Here is an 8,991-nt window from a genome sequence, read left to right as displayed (position 1 = left end):
GGCGCAGCGTAAAATGGGCGCAGCGGTCGAGTCCGGCGGGAGCGTCTGACTGTTAGACTCAGCGGTCTAAACATCCCTTTTATATCCTTGGTGCACAAAGCAAAGAATAAAGTTTCTAGTATTAAAAACCATAAGTTTCAACTTAACCTACACACATTTGTTTAGTTTCTCTTTTCATCACATTCTAAACAAAGCGTCTCCCCAACTGCTCAAGAGGTAACGCAGCGGGAAGCAGCGTTTGGAGTAGATGCGCAGTGCTGTAAACGTACGTGAAAAGCATCGTGCCCTTGAGTGTTTCCAGGGCCTTCGGAGGGGAGGAAGCCTAACGCTATCCTTGAGAGCGGGCCAAGCCTCGCTCACCCGAGATGCACCGAGCAGCCAAATTCCCACCTACACCAAATTTCCTTCGCCAGCACAGTATCATTACAGTGAAAGATGAATAAAATAGTATTTGCAATATCAGGCCAAAGAAAAAAAAAGTCATTCATTTCACTGTGCCTGCAAAAATCAATCATAACATCAACAGTCAAAAAGAAAAAAACTGAAGCCAATTACATATTAAACACATAAAACAGCATTAGTGCATTACTGAGACTGAAAAAAAATCAAATATCCAAAAGCCAGGAAATTACAAATACTAACTTTTCCAAAGCAATATAGTTTTGGCTTCATTACACATCCTACACACCTCACAGGATATAGATTAAATAATAATAAAACGTATAGAATGTGCAGCGAAACCAACTGAATGTTGCTGCAGGAACCTTAGCTTTGGGATTTTCTTCATTTTCAAGTACTTACTTTCCCAGCCTTCATTTTGCAATAATTCTTGGCTGTATTTTCAGGGACACTCAGTATTTACAACTCCCACTGAAGTCAATGAAATTGTTTGGGGCTTTGTATCCTTAAAACATAACCATACACTTCATTTAGCTCAGGGTTTGTTTGGGTTTTTTTAGAAAAATCATCAAACATGTATTTTTGCAAATCAGGCTTTCCATGAAAAGCCCTTGAAGCAGGCAGCTTTAACTCACCAGCTGTTAAACGTAACTTCTCTGATAGGATCAATCTGGACTAAAGGGCAGGGGAAGAGGGGGAGCAGCCCTTGTGCGTGCTCCACCCGCAGACAAGGCAGAGCAAAGCAGGGGCCCTTCCCCAGGTGCCCGCAAGACCTCAGCTAAAATGCCCCATGCAAACCGACTACACTGCGTATATGAGTGACACTGCAGAAATGAGAGGGCTTAAACAGCAGCAGGTAAAACTGAGGACATAAGAAAATCAGCACATGGAGAGAGGGGGAGGAGATTAAAGTATGGCTGTCTCTTTACCTCCCTTCCTCCCTCCATCTTCCCTCCCCCCCGCTATACTATAAAACATGGAATTTGGAACACATTGCTGCAAAAATGGCCAATAATTTTAGCAAGACTGAATTTGGATTGGGTGATTATCCAGATATTGAAACATTTTATTCATGGGAAAACTCCATTTGAGGCATACCAGAAAGTGAGAAAATGCTGCATTTCAGAATTTCAGCAAATGCATATTTGGGATTAAATCAGTTTTTTACAAGCCTACTGTGAGTTTCTTTCTCTCTTCTCCCAAATTGCTGATGCTTGCCTCTTGTACAGACAGAACAGTAGTCTGGCCGGCCTGTCAGTGGGATCTGCTGTGCAGCTCCAGCTAGTCTCCTGGACTGGTGTCTGCCTTGGCAGATATGCCCATAAGGTCCCTTGGAATTTATTTTATCTTAATTGGAGAAAAAATAGGTGATCTTTCTTTCCCAGAGTAAAGACATGCCTTGTCACTAAGAGCAGATTGAATAGATCTTCACAATGTCCAGTGTGATCATCCTCTGCTCTTGCATGCCTATAGGAGCAGGAAGAGTAGACAAAGTTCACATATAAAATACAGGGCATACAAGATAAAACACTGTCGAGATGAATCCCACATCTCTCAGTGCTATTATTTCAGTCTCTGTGAAAACTTAAGCAGATATCTATGCCCAGATTACACTTGGTTCATATTTTTAAGACCGTTTACAACAACAGCAGCTAGAGACTTACTTTATTACTATTTTTTAATGAAAGCCAAAGTTTTAGAGAAGATGCTGGTGTTCAAAGCCCCCTCTTGCTGCCTTGTTTTCAGTCTTTCTCTAGGAAAGGGTTATGGCAGAAGGAGATACCAACAGAAGATGCTAATACATATGCAGGGAAGATATTATTTTAATACAGTCTGAAGCTATGAAAGTCTATTTACTTTTCTTTACTCTTTGTTTTCCCTTTCCAAATTAGAACCATGAAGTGAATGATACTTGGGTGTTTTAAAGTCAATCATTTATCAGGTAGTCCAGCTGTCACAAAGTATTTTTCTTTATGCATAGATAACATGAAGATGGCTGGGAAACATTTATAACAGAGATAAGAGCAATTAAAAAATATGAAAGTTAAAGATGAAGATCCCCACTCGACCTTAATTGCAGACTTTGCCACCAGTGAAAACTCATTATTTTTGTAGCACTGTAATAATGTAAATGAGCCTTAAAACTCATATAGATATTTATACCCACTATTCAGCCTTTCTATGCTCTCAGACAGTAAAAGAGGTATCAATGTAAACTGAACTGGACTTACAGCTCTCAGTTTTCTCCCAAACTGATTAATGCATAGCAATAAGTATAAATTTGCATGAAAAATATCCAAAAGTCTATTTCATCTGAACCAGATAAGAAAAGAATGGAAATGTCATCAAGGGAGCTTCATCCCAAGGATCAACAAGACAGGAAGTATAATATACTTTTTAGTTTACAACCAAATTCAATATGGAAACAACTGGAGATGTAGCTGAAAAACACCAAAAAAAAGTAAAAAACATGCATTCACATCCTTTCTAATATGGAGCAATCTGCCATTCTCTGCCAAATCAAAAACATGTGGTTTTGGGTCTATAAAAGCTATGCAGACCACAGTTAGGATCTCAGAAAGGGATATGAAAAACAGACAAAAAATGGCCACACATAATGTCACTTGGAAATGGTGGAGCAAGGGAGAAAAGTTATGTGAGAATTCAGTTACTTTTTTGAAGATGCGACCATTACATGCATACATTTAGTGATTTTCTTTTGGCGGGGGAAGGTAAAGGGGACAGAGGGAAAGGAAGAGCCTCTGCAGACAAGAAGTACTCTGCTAAGCATTTAGCACAGCGTGAATTTGAATCCTCCCAGTACAAACGCCAAGCAAGCRTGCATTATGTGAGGAATTCACAGGGTGTACCAGAAACTTAGCCCTATGGAGTAACAGGGGGGTTAGGGATCACTGAATTTGCCACTCTGCGGGTCTAATCCTGCCCCAACTAACTCCAGCAAGCCTTTAATTTTGCTGCATGGTTCTGAAGTAGAAGAGAGCTCTCACCATCTCCATAAGTCAGGGTGCATGTATTGTGAATTAAAGGGTCTTAAGTATAACAGAGGTCCTCCTTGGCCAGGTACGTTGCATTTAATAGTAAAACATACTACTAATAAAAAAAAGGTCTTCCTCTTAAATGCTTCTGAGACCAATGAAGGGATTTCCTTCAGAACACTGTTAACTGAGCTTGCTGGAGAAGATGATGTTCCCCCTGGGGAACAAGCTCCCCCCCTCAACAAGTTTATCAAAAAAAGGCAAAATAGAAAAAGATGCAAATTCCCATTATACAGTTATAATAAAACATTTCTTGGACCATGTTTGTATGACAAGCAATGTATACCTTGTATCCAGAATTACTTTTTCATTTGCCACTGACTGTTTGTATTGACATCATTCCTTCAAGTAAGTTAAAATTGCCTTATGTTATCTCAGCTGCTATCAACAAATTCCATTTGTAAAGAAATGCATCTCCTAACATGTAACCACCTTATCAGACCTCATAGACTTGGAAAGCGTCTCTTAGAATGAAATACTGACCTCACTGCAAGTTTGCTGCTCATTTTAGTGAGACTAGATTATTTCCATATTCATTTTTTTGCATCTGCTACATACTCATCACAAATTGTAAATGCAGTAACAATGTAATCTCCCTAAGCAAAATCCTCCAAACACACAAACTCACAAACATGAATTACCTGATTAAACTCCTGAGCCATGACACTAATATGAGATAATATTTAAAAGAGAAAATCCTTTACTTTTAAGAAACACAAGATACCTACATTAAACCATCTCCTAATTCAGCTTCCTTAAAGATTCAGTCATTAATTCAATATATATATACACTATATATATAAATATAAATAAAATACATATAAAGATATAGATATCCTTCAAGAAGCCTATGAAGTTTAACAAAATATATACTAAATACATGTCTAACAAGTGTTATTTGTATTTATTGAGTCTTCACATGATCTATTCAAACATCTGTTTTTATCTTTTAATGTTATGCATTCAAGAAAAACAAGATAAAAAGCTTAAGTTTACCCACTTAGGAACAGATTTTCATTTGAGGAAAACGTGAGTAAAGGTGACACTTTGTGAGGGTACAGATTTGACTGAGTAGGAATTTTGTGTGAGAATTATTCTCTGCTATCATTACAGCTCAGGGATGCAACATTGCAGTAGCTGTCATTATTCGCTCAGTAATGCTATGTGCAAAGGCTAATCTGCCCAAACACGCATGCACAGGTAAACACGCTCATTAATTACTCAGTGAACTCCCAGGGAGAGATCGCTGTTTAGATAGGAATGATGATTTCCAGGCTTTCTAATCAATATGTCCTACCAAGAAGACTGAGAAAGCAGATCTTCTTAATCAGGTCAACTGATATATCCATCTAAGGCTCATCAGGCTATTAGTACGTCAGTTTAAAGTGAACACTCTTGTCATGATCAGTTATATGACAATTCATTGCGTGGAAACTATTTGATTTTAAAATACATGCCCCAGCTGTTATATTTGCTATATGGAAAACATTTTGAAATATATATTCTGTACATTTTCTATAAAGCAAGCGTCAATATCATTTCTTCTGATTCTGAAATCAGAAATCTATAGTACAAATAAAAACATATTTAGTAAAACTTAAAATTGTAAGATTAACAAAGGAGCTAGAAGAATTTAAATGAACATATCTTCAGATTGCACAGTTTTAGAAGTTAAGACACTGCAAAGCGTAAATGTTTACAGCAGTATTAATGTGACATTGTGGTTTACAGGTAGTATTTGCAAATTCTCACAATCTGATAATCTCTAATACCTTTTGTTGGTTAGAATTGCACCCTAATCTACAGACAATATGAAGCATGCATCTAGTAAATATTTACAAGCTATTGTAAGGTTTGCTTTAACTATGCAATCTTAATGTTTTATCAGTGTTTTGTATGTAAATTAATTTATAAATAAAAGATAAAAAATATTTCCATGATAATTTCAATGCATAGACAATTTAGGAAAATTATTTGGGTGAATTTCTAATTTATTTGAACATGACAGCTGACAGAATCTAATAGTAGAATAAAATATCTTTCAGCTCTACTGCTTAAATCCAGCTTAGCTCTGTGAAGACCAAGTGCTCTTAGTAGATGTTGATTAGTCATAGGAGTGTTTGAAAACAATTGGTGATCTTAGCCCCATTTCTGTTTAGATGCAAGACGGACACCTTGCAACTGGCCTCCTTGTTAGCAACTTCAGAGAAATGAAAGACCAAAGAGAGAAACTGAACTGTTCTCTTCTTTGTATTAAAAAATCCCTCCAAGAAAGGTTTGAGAGACATTGCCAGCAACACTAAGGGAATATACCCAATTCTTTTCCAGAGTTAGTGATTATTGTGGAGAATTTTTCAGTCCAGCAGACAGCTTTCTTAAGTATGAATTTTTTAGTGAGGCACTGGGGTCAGATGATATCTCTCAGTATGCATGTATTCTGCAGAAGGAAATCACTCATTCAAGTCATTTGCAAGTAAAAGTTTCTTACCAGATTGAGTACATTCTTACAGAACAATTTCAGTTCTTCTGTATAGACAAAAATATACTCCTCACACTTCTTAAATGTGTATTTTAAATGTTGTGGGTTTTACACTACCTGATGAATCTGGTAGTCATTAAAACTACCATACATCAAGAATTTTTTTTGTCATATTTGAAAGTTATTTGAAAAAGTTCTATACAAAGCAGTAAGAAATTGATTTCTGCTATTAGCCCAAAGAATTTCATATTGTTGTAATTTTCTGAATGTGGACGTCCTGCAGCGAGGCCAAAAACACATAAAATTAGGAACTGATCTTTATTAAAATGAGGATGTGTTAAATGTGTGCAAGCCATTTTGGGAACTGTCTGCTGTGTCTACCAAAATAATTCCAAACCAGAAAAGCAAGCAATACTGAATATTAAAAGAACAGTTTTCAGCTGTTTATTTATTATGGATTAAGGCCCTCTGCATGCACTGGCATCATTAGGAAAGACTGTATACTGACAGATGTTTTATATGGAAATTAGCTATCCAAAGAAAGCCTGTTTCTCAGCTCTACAGGCAGTATTTGATTTACAAATAGCCAATAGTTGAGGTAAATCTTTATATTTATTTGCATACACAAGATTAAAAAGCCCCATAAGGTTTCCCCTATCAGAACAACCTGCTACTTGCCTAGCCCACGTTCTCATATTCTAGCTGGCATAAGTAGAGCCCAGGATGGCCCTGTCTGGGCATGCAAGTGTCTTAGGCCAGAGATTAGTCTTGGTGGTTTGTTTTGGGTGTTTTGCTTGTAACTAATTGCATCAGACAGTTGAGTGATATCAACATTTCTTCTTAGGAAAAGGCAAATTTCCTTCAGTAATATAAAATTCACTAGTTAATATTTTTCTCTAAAGGAAAAAAGGTCTGAATTCTAATCTAAGTACATAGCAAAAATTTTGAAGACGACTTCCTACACTTTTGTTGTTATAACTCTTTGTCATGCAATTGGATCACAGGTAATTATTAAAATATCACAAAGCTCTTCTGCAGCTTTCTTCATTGAAAGGTATTAGGACAATTGACCTAGTTATCTTTGTGCTCAATAAATATAAACAATTCAGACAGATGGTTTTAGATCCCTACGTATGTTTGCTATCATTGACTCGCCACTGGATCAGATATTGAAGGCACTAAACTGACTGAGAGATTCTAAGCACAGAGGTGGACATAATCTCCAATAATTAACTAATACAGGAAACTGCCATAACTATTGGGATACTTACCGTAGAAGTTGTTGAGTTTGGTACGTGGCTAGAATGAGAGGGGCAGAAGGAAGTGACAGCTCAAGATAACTAAGGGCAATGGGCTATCCTCAGAACAGTATGGCCCTATTACAGCCATGCGTTATGCAGCTGATGACATTAATTATTAGAGCTAGTACAGATAGTGACACTAACCACTGAAGCTGTAGACCCAGTTAAAGAGCAGAAGAATCACAGGACTCCACACTATTTGGAATTTGAGAGGTGCACTTGAGAGAATTCAGAAAGATGGCAACAGCTATGAGCCATCTCACTGTTTTATTTTAGGGTTTCAAACCTCATTGATGTGAATGGGAGCGTAGGGTACGCAACAGCTCTCAAATGCTGCTTGCTACAGGATCAGGCCATTTTGTTCTTAGATACCCAAACACAAAAATTAAATCATACTCACTGATAGTGCTCATTTTGCACAGAATTCTCCATCAGCTGCTTTTTTCCATCAGAAAGTCATCTTGCTTCATACTGTGCTGTTGTATTATTAACAGATGTTGGAACAAAGTAATGTGTACACATTTCTGAGACAAGGATAAGTGTTACTAAGTGCAAACCACTGTGTGCTGCCCTAGGACTTGCATTCTGATACAGCACTGAAGTATCTCACTGCTACATGGAATCATGCAGGTGGGAAGGGACCTCCAGAGGTCACCTAGTCCAACCTCCTGCTCACAGCAGGTCCCAGTAAAGCAGGGTGCTCTGGGCCCTGCCCAGGTGGGTTTTGAGGATCTTTAAGAGTGGAGATTCTACAGCCTTTCTGAGCAACCTGTTAAAGCATTTGACCACCCCCATGATAAAAATATGCATAGAAGACAATTTCCCACGTTACAACTTGTGTTTGTTTCTGTTTGTCCTCCCACTGTGCACCTCTGAGAAGAGTCCGGCTCCATCTTCTCTACACCCCCTCACTAGGTAGATGCAGGTAACAGTAAGGTCCCTCCAAACTGTCTCCTCTTAAGACTGAAAAAAAACAGTTCTTGCAGCCTCTCCTCATACATCATGTGCTCTAGCCCCCCGACCATCTTGGCTGCCCTCCACTGGACTTGCTTCGGTATGTCAATGTCTCTTGCAATGGGGAGCCTAAAACTGGACACAATAATCCAGATGCAGTCTCACAAATGCCAAAAAGAGGGAACTAATCCCCTCCCTTCAGCTGCTGGTGACCCTTTTGCTAATACAGGCAAGAATGCAGTTGGCCTTCCTTGCTGCAAGAGCACATTGCTGACTCACGTTCAGCTTGTCCACCAGGTCCCCCAGGTTTTCTTCTGCAAAGCTGCTTTCTAGCCTGTCAGCTCCCAGCCTGTACTTGCCAGGGCCTTGAGCAAACTCTCCCTTCTAGCATTTCAGTTGGCTGAGTTAAGGAGTTTAGCTGGCTGAGTTCAAGGTCAGTCCTTTCGCTGATAAGAGCTGTTTGTTGTGAAGAAAGCCAGAAGAAGCCTCAGCAAGAGCCTGCCTCTCCTTCCCTTGGGAGCTGCTTTTAAGCTGAAGCTTTGGCACTTGGCCCCCCCCAAGCTACACTGCAGCTGTGTTGCAGCTTTGTGCCTGTCTTGTACCATCTCGCTGCTGGCCTGGATCCTGACCCTCTGACTTGATTTCCTGGCTTGACCTCAGACCTGCCTCATCACAACAGACTCACTGGGTGATCGCTAGAGCTAGGCTGACCCTGATCACTGTTTCCAGACCTGATCCTGACTGACTCAACATCCTGACTCCTTGTCAGTGAGGCCATTGCCCTGTCTGCCTTGCTGTCACC

The sequence above is a fragment of the Apteryx rowi genome, unplaced genomic scaffold (genome assembly GCF_003343035.1).
Source record: "Apteryx rowi isolate R43461 unplaced genomic scaffold, aptRow1 scaffold_74, whole genome shotgun sequence".
Classification (NCBI taxonomy): Eukaryota; Metazoa; Chordata; class Aves; order Apterygiformes; family Apterygidae; genus Apteryx; species Apteryx rowi.
Note: the sequence above shows the minus strand (reverse complement) of the source record.